Below are 12,409 nucleotides of genomic sequence, written 5' to 3'. Positions count from 1 at the left end.
GAATAAACCATCTTTATGCAATAACTTGCCAAATTACCACATCATGTCTATTTAACCTTATTAACCAAGTTAAGCCTTTACAAATCTCTTTAAGCTGTATAGAAGTGTCTTGAAAAATATCTAGTAAAATATTATTTACTGTCATCATGGAAAAAATAAAATATATAAAATATATATAATATATATATAATATATATAAAATGTCACAATCACCAGAGATCAAGGCTGTAGATCGCTGGAAATCATTCACTTTCACTCAAGACTACAAATCTGTCACCATATGGATTACAAATCCTGTCATGTATCACACATTCACACCTGTTCCAGTTTTCTGCTGATTGCTAACACACACAGCTGAAGCTGTTCAGAAAAGATTACATGGACTTTAAAAACAGCACAGACACACACATTAGTTGCTGAATCTTGTTTAACTGTCAAGTAAACATTACAACGCATTTTCATAGTGCTGTCTTTTAGTTGCCAACCTTCTCTTTGTTTGTCTGTTTGTTTGTTTTGTTTATTTTGTTATCCACCAGGATCAACCACTCGCCTGCTTATTGACCTTTCCTCTGGATTTGCGTGCATGTTACCGTTTGATACTGATTGTGATCAATGCCTGCCTGACCATTCTCATTATGATAAATCCAGCATTTGGATCCGAAACTCAGTTGTCAGCATCTCCCTCTGTGATTTTTTTTATGTTACACAAGCATTGTAGATATTTTAATTTTCATTTGTCTTTTTGAAATTTTCTATGCAACATACTCCTTAGTCTGACACATCAGTCACATTAATACCATGAGCGATTTACACGCAACAAAATTTGGATCCAGTAAAATGAAGAGGTAATGAGATAGAGGGAAGTATAGGACCTGGAGGAAGTGGCAGATGAGAGGGGATGTGTGGTGCCTTTATCCTGCATCAGACTCCGCCAGCTGAGATTAAAGACAGACCATCTCAAGGCGGCATTCACGCTCTGAAAGAGAAATGTCTTCCTCACTGCATGCTGATGAAGCACAATGAATGGCCTCATGGACTCTGAACCTGCTCACAGATTATAGACCCTGTGATCCCACACAAACTTGTGCAAACCCCCCACATGCCCCTGAGGCTTGAGAGCAGGTTCCACCCTCACAAATGTTGTGTGATGATTTGTGGAATGTGATAAAAAAGCACCAAAAATATAGTGTAGAATGACTAAAGATCTTCAGGGATAATCTAACAAGCTCACGTTTATCTGTTATCAAACAGTCTATAATAAGATAATCTAAGCTAATGAGTGAATGAAACACATGCTAACGTACACTAAAGGTGATGTTACACAGGTCAACTTTTGCAAAAATGTATCACCACATTCAGACAGTATCATGTGATTAGCCAAGCAATGCTTCATTAATGAAAGGCATGAAATACATTTACATTTACATTTAGTCATTTAGCCGGCGCTTTTATCCAAAGCGACTTACAAATGAGGACAAGGAAGCAATTTACACAACTATAAGAGCAACAATGAATAATTGCTGTAGGCAAGTTTCAGGTGTGTAAAGTCTAAGAAGGAAAGCATTAGTAATTTATTTAATTTATTTATTTATTTTTTATAGTTAGTGGAGGAGTCAGAGGGAGTTGCATATAATAGTAAGGAAAGTGCATATATTTCTCCACCTAATTTATATCTGCCAAACTGTATGCTAGGATTTTGCTTGTTTTTAGTCACATGCTACTAAGTTGCAAGGGTTTTCTTTAAGTGGAACTAAACTTTATTGACATTCACTGTAAAAAAAAAATATGTGGGGTTTCACACAATCAATTTGTGTTGAGACAACATGAAGGAATTCAGTTAATTTATTAATTTTTTTTATTAAAAAAAAAAAAAACACTCAAGATTTGTGCTGTTTTAGCAATTTTAAACAAGTAGTTTGAACAAACAGCAAACATCATATTTTGAGTGTTGAAGTTTAAAAAATGTAAGCTAAATAATCTTTATCTGTCTTTAGAGCTGCTTTACATTTTAAATATGTTTATAATTATAATATTAATAATAATAATAATAAGAATAACAACAATAATATATATATATATATATATATATATATATATATATATATATATATATATATATATATATATATATATATATATATATATAATATATTATATATATATATAAATATAATATATTTATAGTACTAATAATAATAAAAATAAAACACTCCTACTAATACAAATTAAATGTTTATTACTGTGAAGTTTTTTTTTTTTTTTTTAACCAGATTTAATTTAATAAAATGTTATATGAATGCATGTGACTTAACAAACGTAAGCGGCAATTTATCACAATAGAGAGACCACAATGGAGTGGTGGATTTTTTTTAATTAAACATGGGCATCTCATGTAAACCCTACTCTTGTAGAATTTCCAGTCAGTGCATATGAATTAAAGAAACAGTTAACCCAAATATAAACAAAGTGGTTTTAATCTTCTTTATTTTGCTTTTCTTTCTCTATTTATTTTTATTTTTTTTACAAGAGAAGAAAAGAAACCTGTAACCATTGAATTACATAAATGATGACAGAATTTTTAAACTTGACTTAACTATCTCTTTATTTTTATATGTATTTTTGTTAGATATTGCAGCTTTGAGCAAGATGTGCATTATGTACTATTTCTACAGGGTAGTGTTATTGAGGGATGTGTTTACACCTTAATGTGGGACACTGCTGACATTGTATCGGTTACAGGAAAAAAGAAACTCCTATTTAGAGATAAATTTTTAGTAATAATTTTATATTCATAATTATAATAATAGTAGTGGGCGACATGGTGGCTCAGTTGTTAGCATTGTCATCTTACAGCAAGATGGTCGCTTGTTTGAGTGCTGGCTGGGTCAGTTGGCATTTCTATATGGAATTTGCATGTTCTCCCCTTGTTGGCGTGGGTTTCCTACGGGTGCTCCAATTTTCCCCACAGTCCATAAACTAAATTGAATAAACTAAATTACCCATACTGCAGGAGTGTGTGTAAGAGTGTATGGATGTTTCCCAGTTCTGGGTTGCAGCTGGAAGGGCAACCACTATGTAAAACATATGCTGGATAAGTTGGCGGTTCATTCCACTGTGGCAACCCCTGTGAATAAAGGGACTAAGCCGAAGAAAAATGAAAGAATGAATGATTCAATAATAGTTATTCTTAATTAATAAATTGTTAGATAAACATTTCAGATTCCCAAACACCCACTATAGAACAGAAATGTTTGTGGCATTTGTTATTGAAATACTGCTTGCCTTCAGCAGATGCAGCATTTCCTACAACATTAGGCTCAACAGTGAAACCGAAACCAACAAGCAGGTTGGCAGCAGTCAGATGTAACTAAAATGAGATGATGTTGTGTGCTGGGATGCTGTGCTTGAGTCCACCCCTCATTACACTTGTTAAAGTTATAATTTAAAACTACCTTACTGGCTCGGGGTAATAGAAGACCTTCTAAGAATCGCACATTGTGTTTTTAAAGGCTACTTGGAATCACAGCTTTCTTAATCGAGTGCCTTTACATTGATTTTAGTTCAAATTAAGGTTCTGAACAATCACAGTCGTTAAAACAGAAGAGCCGATTACTTAAGGATCAGAACTCAGCAATTTTAGCACCACTATACATTTTAAAGTCAGGGCAAAGCACAGTGCTAAAGGGTGGTTGGCATAATCAATTAATAGTTGCTTTTAGAAATGATGTCATAGTTAGACATATATGTGTTTTGTAGATGAAATCATAATTAATCAAATATTGTTCTTAAAAAGAAAGTTTTTTAAGTGTTTTTAGGGGATACAAAATTCATTCAGTCTTTCATTTTCCTTTTGCTTAGTCCCTTATTTGTCAGGGGTCACCACAGTGGTATGAACCGCCAACTATTCCAGCATATGTTTTACAGGGCGGATGCCCTTCCAGTCACAACCCAGTACTAGGAAACATTTTTTGTTTATCCAATTCACTTACACTGCATGTCTTTAGACTATGGAGAAAACCAGAGCACCAATGCAAATAATACCAATGCAAACTACACACAGAAATGCCAACTGGCCAAGCCAGGACTCGAACCAGTGACCTTCTTGCTGTGATTTGGCACTGCTAAACACTGAGCCACAGTGCCGCCCACATAACACAAATTTCTGTCATGAAAATATATTAGGCACTCAGAGTGATAGGTCATGCCTAATCTTCTTCTACTACTTCATCAACTACATGGCACATGACTGGTTGCTCTTGGCTCAGTAGCCAATTAGTTTGCTCCCGGCTAACATTTAAATGTCATTGTGTTGTTTGTGCTAGTAGCAATATGTAGCACATTGTCAGATGAGCCATCCAAAAACATCACAAGACAAAAACAACTAAATGATAAGTGACAACAATATTTTTATTCTATGTACTTTTGGATTGCTTATTAAGTAAAGAGAGCATTTGTATGTTTCAATTCAAGCTTCGTAGATATTTACTAAACATAGGCAACAGTGTTGCTGAAATTTATTCAGACGCAACATATTAAACTGAAGTGCAGCAGCGAGGTTATATACACAAATCAATGTCATACTTGCTTAAACTTTTGACTCGTTCAGCCATTTCAAGGACAATGTTCCATGTGGCGATGTGCTATTTTCCAGCTGCAGTCCAGCTATTTTCCAGCTATTACCAGTAACAAACCATCTTTCATACATGCTGTTGTACCGTATTTTGCAGCTTGCATGTGTCATGTGAGTGGCTGTGCAAGGTCTTGGTTCTTGTCTTTTATATTGAGGGATCTAAAACACCGTCAGTTTTTAAGCAATAAGAGCTGGACAGTGGTTGAGGCTGTGGAATATTTGCTCTGTTTGTGTTTTCTCTCACAGTGTCGTTGTGAATGTTTAGGCTTGTGACATAGTTTGGTTCATTTTGTCTCTTGGATCAATTTATGTCGAACTTTCACTTTGTGGGCACCAATGATCATTTGTGTTTAAACTGTGAATAAAATAAGCTTAACATTCAATTTTTTTTTTTTTTTTTTTAGATCAGATTAGATTAAACTTTATTGTCATTACACATGTATAAGTACAATGCAACGAAATGCAGTTTATGTCTAACCAGCAATGCAATAGCAGCAAGTGCACGATACAGGTATATGTTATAAAGTACAGTTATAAAAATAAAATAAAAAAACTATGGGGATATTTACAGATGGATGTCCTATGAACATTATATACAGGTTGTATTAGCTATGAACAGAGATTTACAATAAATGAATATATGTACAGTTTGCTATCAGAAGTGTGCAGATAGATGAACATAATTACACATGTATGTGTACAGTGTGTGTACATAATTACAAATGTATATATACTGTGGGTGTGTACATAATTACAAATGTCCATGTGCAATGGGTATGTACAGTTTAAATAAATGAATCAGTGCAATGAATATGTGCAATTTTTAAATGTGCAAATGTTAAATAGTGCAGTGATTGTGAGGAGTATAATTTATAGGAGAGTGGGGGGGGGGTGTATTAGGGAGGCAAAAGTGTTAGTGAGGGGCAAAGTTGGGGAAAAAGCTGAGCTATCTCCCTTTTGAACTCTGCCCCTCAGGCCCCGTTTACACTAATGCGTTTTAGTTTGAAAACGCATAAGTTTTGCTACGGTTACGCCATCCGTCCACACTACGCCGGAGTTCTCGAGCGCCGAAAACGGAGCGTTTCGAAAACGCTGGAGAGGCCGTTTTCATTCTGAAACGCAGCTGCTCCGTCTCAGTGTGGATGATGGAAAACAGAGACATTTGAAAACGGAGGCGGGGCTGCAGACATTCGCCTCTCTGATTGGGGCTTTTCCTGAATATTAAGTAGCCTAACACGCACAGTTCAGTCCTGCATCTTCTCCGTGTAAGTTAAAACTTCGCAAGTTTGATCATGGCTGCAGTCTCTTCTTCTCAGTTTGATATGGAAAACAGACTATACCGAGGACACGGGTAAATCTTCAAAGGGAACAGTGTACTTTATAACTTCATTCACATCACCCTGGCTACGTTGTTTTACTTTCTCAACAATAAAATGTAAACATGATAAGGAACTGCCTATTTTCATTTTAATATTAACAACTAAACAGACAGCAAAAATGTTGAGGCGCCGTGCTGCAAATATGAGCGTCATCTTCACTGTGTGCATATTTATAACAAAACGGAGCCTACAACAACTGCCTCCTTTCAATTTCAGTGAAAATACGAAACACAGCCTCTCTTTGCTGAATATCAGTTTTAATCGATAATGGCCATTATAAAAGTATAACATACAATAAGTTTATACATTATAGGAAATAAAGGCAAGCGATCAGTCAATATACAGAATGTACGTGCTTACATTAATCATTAACTTATCTTTGCGCTTAGCCAAAACACGTTACCTGAGAACAAGTAATAGATTCCAATGTCCAATGAATATGTCGTTAAATAAAGACAACAAGATGAAAGAAATATTCCGTTTAATAAATATAGTGAGGTTAGATCCAGCGGGAGATGCTTGATGAGAAGTCCGACTAGCACAGCTCTCATCTGGGTAGATTGGCTACAGCGCTTGCCTGAGAGTGTGTGTGTGGTCACGTGATGTGCGTTTTCAGCGTTTTGGTGTGGACGGAGAGCTGTTCAGAAACGCTGGGTGAAACGCGAGTGTGGACGCGGATCGTTTTCATTCTAAAACGCCGTTTTAAAACTAAAACGCACTAATGTAAACGGGGCCTCAGTGACTCTTTTTACACCTGGCCCGGATTGGCCAATCGGGAGGACTGGGAGAGTTCCCTGTGGGCCGGTCCGTTTTTTGGGCGTGAGGGCCGGTGTTTCCAGCTGCTTGCACTCTCAGCAATCACACTTTTTTCATTTATATATTTATTTGACCATAGCCTCACTCTTTTTATTCATTATTTTGCCGCAGCTCTGCTCTTCTTAATTATTGTCTCGCAGCCCGTGAGCAAAATGCAGCCTGCAGGGTAATGATGATGTAAATATCATTCCGGCAACATAAGTGTAAGATAGCCATTGTGGTCCAATGGTCAGCACATTGCGTTACGACATGTTCGATCCTCTCCTGAGTATTATTATTATTTTATTATTATTATTATAATTGTTATTGTTAAGACATATAAAACTGTAAGGTTGTTGAACATTTGAAGTTCTAAAGCAGCTGTTTTCTTGAAACATGCCCTTTTTAGTCCTAGATAGAAAGTGCCCTTCCAAAATGATCAAAAGTGCCCCCGCGACAGTGCAGTGCACATGCCCTTTTTAGTCCTGGATAGAAAGTGCCCTTCCAAAATGATCAAAAGTGCCCCCGTGAGTACCCCCCCCAATCAATGTGCTGTGCATTTTCAGATTCCTCCTCCACCCCAGCTCCACCTGTGCACAGATCTTCTACAAGGGTTAATGCATGTTATGTTTTTAGCAACAGTGTGTTATCTTTTCAGACAGCATGTCTGTGAATAAACTGGCTGCATCAGGTATCAGTACTTGTTCTCTGCCAATAATCAAAGCAGAAGAAGCAAAGCAGTTCTAATATCGCTTTATTACCATATCAAAACTCCCTGAGAGTTGCAATGACAGAACTGTAATAACCAATAAGAGTTGTAGAGATTGTAAGAATCAGTCATTAGTGTGGTTTAAGACTGTGAAACACTTTTAAAAATATATTGTATTCCAGTAGCACTGCTAGTTTGGTATGACACTGAAAAGGCTGGGGGGTGCAAAGCAGATGCAAAAGTTTTAAAAACATGCATGAACATGACAACATGTGTCATTTTAGTGATGGGTGATATCAGGCCCGTGCAGAGACCGTCCGAAGGGCATATGCAGGATAATTTTTTTGAAGAGCGGGGGTGGGGGTGGTGGTGGAGGGTGTTGCGTACTGAAGAGCGTACTGAAGAGCGGTGTTGTCGCGCGTTCTGATCAGCTGTGTTGTCGCGCGCTTACTCAAGAGCGGTGTTGTCGCGCGCGTACTCAAGAGCGTAGTTGTCGCGCGCGTACTCAAGACCGGTGTTGTCGTGCGCCTACTGAAGAGCGGGACCGAGGGTGTGCCGCGTCGCGGGGGCACTTTTAATAAGACTAAAAAGGGCATGTGCACTGCACAGGTTGAGCCCTAAGTGTGCACGTGCCTGGGTGATATGTAAAGAGTAACAAAAGAAAATTCTTAGAAGAACAAATCAGAAAAAAGAGAATATATTCTCGATACTAGTGAGAGTTTTGCCTTCCGTCTAACAGTCTCTGTTTAATGCCAATGTAATAAAGGGGCCATCAATAAGAATTACTTGTAGACAGCAGAACGCTGAAAGAAAGTGTTGTGTAAAGATAGTGCTGAATGCTTTTATGGTTATCCTCTTGTTTTGAGTTGGCAGAAGATTTAAAATAATAAGGTCATCGAGCTGACCTCTATAACAATGGATCTTCAGTATAAGTGTGTTGAAAAATACTTTATCAGCTTTAAGGGGCTGTGCTGAGATGTATTTTGTTGAGCTAAGGCAAGCAAAACTTTAACTCATAAATAGAGTGCAATAAAATAATAGTTTTAAAAATCAAGTATAAAATCTGTGAGTAAACTATTAATACTGACTTTAAATGTCTCACACAACTTATTCCACGCCATCTGTGCTACAGATACTTAGGTGATATTTAGAGACAAGCAAAACACTTCCACCATTTCAGCTTAGTATTAAGATGTGTCTCATTAGTCAGATCTGTCTAGTTTTGACTAATATGATTTTATATGGTTAAGACAATCAAAGATAATGAGTCCAGAGACTAGATTGAAAGGAAGTAGATAGCAAAACCAGCATTGTCATGGGACATCTCTTTAAATCTTGAAAGAATTCTAAAGGCATAACTTTTTTTACGGAGATGCTCAATCTAATGCTTGATTATAAAGATTTGCATTGACCTGAAGCTGACCTGAATGTAATCACATTCACTTGGTAGATCTCAAACACTTATTTCTTGCTAACAAAAATGACAGATTTGATGCCATCTTTTTTTCAAAATTTTCAGCAATAATTGTGACAGAAAAAGACAGACTATAGCGAGATTTATAACAATATGCTACATTTATATGCATTGTAGTCTGTACTGGTCTTGTGTACTATTATGTAAATATAATTAATTTCCATTTGTTCGACAAATTTGTATATAAGTAAAACTGAGATGATTTTTGTTTTGTATTCTCACTTTAAATCAGACAGGCCACTTAAAGATTTATCAAGTAGCCTTAAATAATAATAATAGACAAACAAATCACAGTAAACTTTTTCTGTCATGTTTAGTTTTAGTAATGTTAGAAAATAAATACTAAGGCCCTGTTTACACTAAAACATTTCAGTTTTATAACTGCTTTTTAGAATGAAAATGATCAACATCAACACTGGCGTTTTATGTAGCATTTCTGAAAAGATCTCCACACTACACCAATGAAAACGCACATCATGTGACCACACACTCTGGTATGCGTTGTAGCGTATGCACACGTCTGAGCTCTAGGCAGTCACCATATGCTTTGAGCCCATCTACCCAGGTGAGAGCAGCGCACGTCGGACAGTTTATCAAGTATCTTCTGCTGCATTACATCTCACTACAGTAGTTAAACATGATATTTAATTTATCTTGTCTTTATCCAATGGCCTTTTGAATCTATTGCATGTTCTTAGGTAACGCTTTTGGCTGAGCGCAAAGTTAATGTATTAATTTATATAACCACGTACAGTGATTCTGCATATTGACTGATTGCTTGCCTTGATTTTCTTATATTGCATAAACTTATTGTACATTATACTTTTATAATGGCCATTATTGATTATTAATACTGATATTCAGCAAAAGAGAAGGTATGTTTCGCATTGTTCGAAGACAATAAAAGGAGGCAGTTATGTTATAGGCTCCATTTATTTTTCTTTTTTTTTTAATGCATACAGTGAAGATGCATGGAATATAAGTGTGTGGCTACACAACACCTCAACATATTTAATGTTAAGTTAATATCAAAATGAAAGTAAGCAGTTTCTTATATCATGTTTTAATTTTATTGTTAAGATAACATGGTGCTGAAACAGTTTAGCCAGGGTGATGTGAATGAGGTTATAAACTAGCCTATACTGTTCCATTTGAAGCTGTACAGCCTATACTGTTTCCATTTTTACCCAACGTGTCCTCTGGAGTTTGTTTTCCATATCAAACTTGCGAATTCTGAACTTAAGGAAAGGGTGCAAGACTGAACTGTGTGCATGTAATATTGAGGAAAAAATGCAATCAGATGCATGCCATGCCTCTGTTTTTAGATGTCTCCGTTTTCCCCCATCCACACTGACTAACCGTAGCAAAAGTTATGCAATTTAAAACTAAAACGTAATAGTGTAAACGTGGCCTAAGTCATCTTTGTTGTTTGATGGTTATTGGAACACGTTGATGAAATCGGTGCCACTGTGTGTGAGCAGTCTGATCTATGACTATATTATGTATTGTCAGTTTAGTGGTTAATTCATACTGATTCAGTAGTACAAAAAAAAGTTCCTTAGACCAAACCGCCACTGGGGGATAATCAAATCAGACAAAAATTTGTAAATAGCTACTGTTGATGTGAGAGAGATTAGGTATGCTAATGATTGATAAGAATTGGTTTTGCAGTTGATACAATGTGCATGGCCATTGGTGTGCCACCCACTTTACGCAAAGTACAGCACTGCACATAAAATCCTGATTTATTTACTAGACACATAATGGCATCATGGAAACAAGATAAATAGCATAAGGCCTATTTGTTTGTTTAATAAGAGACCAAAGACCAGCAGGGGGCACTCAATCTGCCGTCAGTGTGGGTCCTAACACCCCAGTGTAGTGGAGGGCACTCTATACTGCTCAGTGACCATTGTATTTCAGATGGGACATTTAACCGAGGTCCCAACTCTCTGTGGTCTTTAAAAATCCCAAGATGTCCTTCAAAAAAGAGTAGGGGTTTTACCCCGGCATCCTGGCCAAATTTGCCCTATGCCCTCTGTTCATCATGGCCTTCTCACTATCCCATATCATAATTGACTTCATAACTCTGTCTTCTCTCTATCAATCAGATGGTGTGTGGTGTGCAATCTGGCGCAATATGGCTGCACACTGGTGGGAGATGAGGAGATTCCCCCCAAGAATGTGCTATATAAATCTATCTATATAAATCTAAATGTAATCTATATAAATATATGCTATTTAAATGTAAGTAATTATTATTATTATTATTAGTATTAATAATAATAAAAAAGTATAACTGTGTAAAAAAAGTGTAACTGTTCTGTAAGAAAGGAATCTTAAATGGCTTATGAAGTGATATGGCACTATATAGAAAATCAAATGAAATAACTTAACTTTCAAGCATGGCAAGGAGCCATCTCACATAATCCTAGGGGAAACTGGTTTAAACATTAATGTTGGTAAATTTTCTTTTGCTTTGTCTCACCATTTAGCTTTGTAATCCTGAGTTAACTCCGGTTTATTATCACTAAGACATGACCATACTTTATGTAATAAAAATGCAATAAAAGAAATTCTCCATTCCTTTGCTCCTTAATAGTTTGGTAATACAAGGTGACTATTTACACACTTGTGCATTAGACTGTTTTATATTTCTCACTTGTATCTGTGATATGGCTCTATATAAGTACTGGTTTTCAATGACACACAATGTCAAACAGCTACTCTTCAATGCGACTCTTCCCTGCACGTCTTGCATGTGTTACAGGACTCTATGTGTGATTTTGTAGCTTACAGGCATGTAGAAATAAGGTGTGCACTTGTGTACAATTGAAAGGTTTAAGATGCAGTCACTGTCTTCTACCAGAGCAGCTCTTTTCAGTTTTGTGATCTGTGCATGACCTTGCTCTCCACTCAAAATATAAAAGCTTCTGTTGGGCAATTAAGTATCCGACAGGTGAACTTGTGCTTCAATGTCAATTGACTTAGACATTATGTGGACTTTGTCATCTTTGACGTCACATTGGTTACTATCAGTTACAATGGTTGCAGGTACATTGCATTTATAAAGACATTCAAACCTCCTTTTAAGCTGCTGTGTAAACTGGATCTTTCAAAACTTGCACCTGTACAGTATGTGCAAATGCAGCTGCGTGTTGCAAACACTGACAATGTGAATGGAGGTTCTGACTTGATATAAAACAGATATTCTGGTATTTAATTTATTTAGATTAATCATTTTAAGACAGAGATTACCACACATGAGCTTTTAAAATGTCACTTTTTTTCATTTCCTCAGTTTCATTCTTCTTTTTCTTGTGAATGCACTGCATGAATAATCTTTTTCTTCTTAATGAATGAGCAATAAAAGCATCTGTGAAATGACTTCCTGCTATTCAGCATTTCTCTGTTTTTTTTGT

At 36.3% G+C, this 12,409-nt stretch overlaps 1 protein-coding gene across 4 annotated transcripts in view; it reads left to right on the top strand.

Moving 5' to 3' along the window:
- Positions 1-12,409, top strand: part of tafa5a (TAFA chemokine like family member 5a) — a 147,776-nt gene that overhangs the window by 77,452 nt on the left and 57,915 nt on the right.

Source organism: Danio rerio, chromosome 4 (genome assembly GCF_049306965.1).
Source record: "Danio rerio strain Tuebingen ecotype United States chromosome 4, GRCz12tu, whole genome shotgun sequence".
Taxonomy (NCBI): Eukaryota; Metazoa; Chordata; class Actinopteri; order Cypriniformes; family Danionidae; genus Danio; species Danio rerio.
Note: the sequence above shows the minus strand (reverse complement) of the source record. Positions and strands in the feature narration are given on the sequence as shown.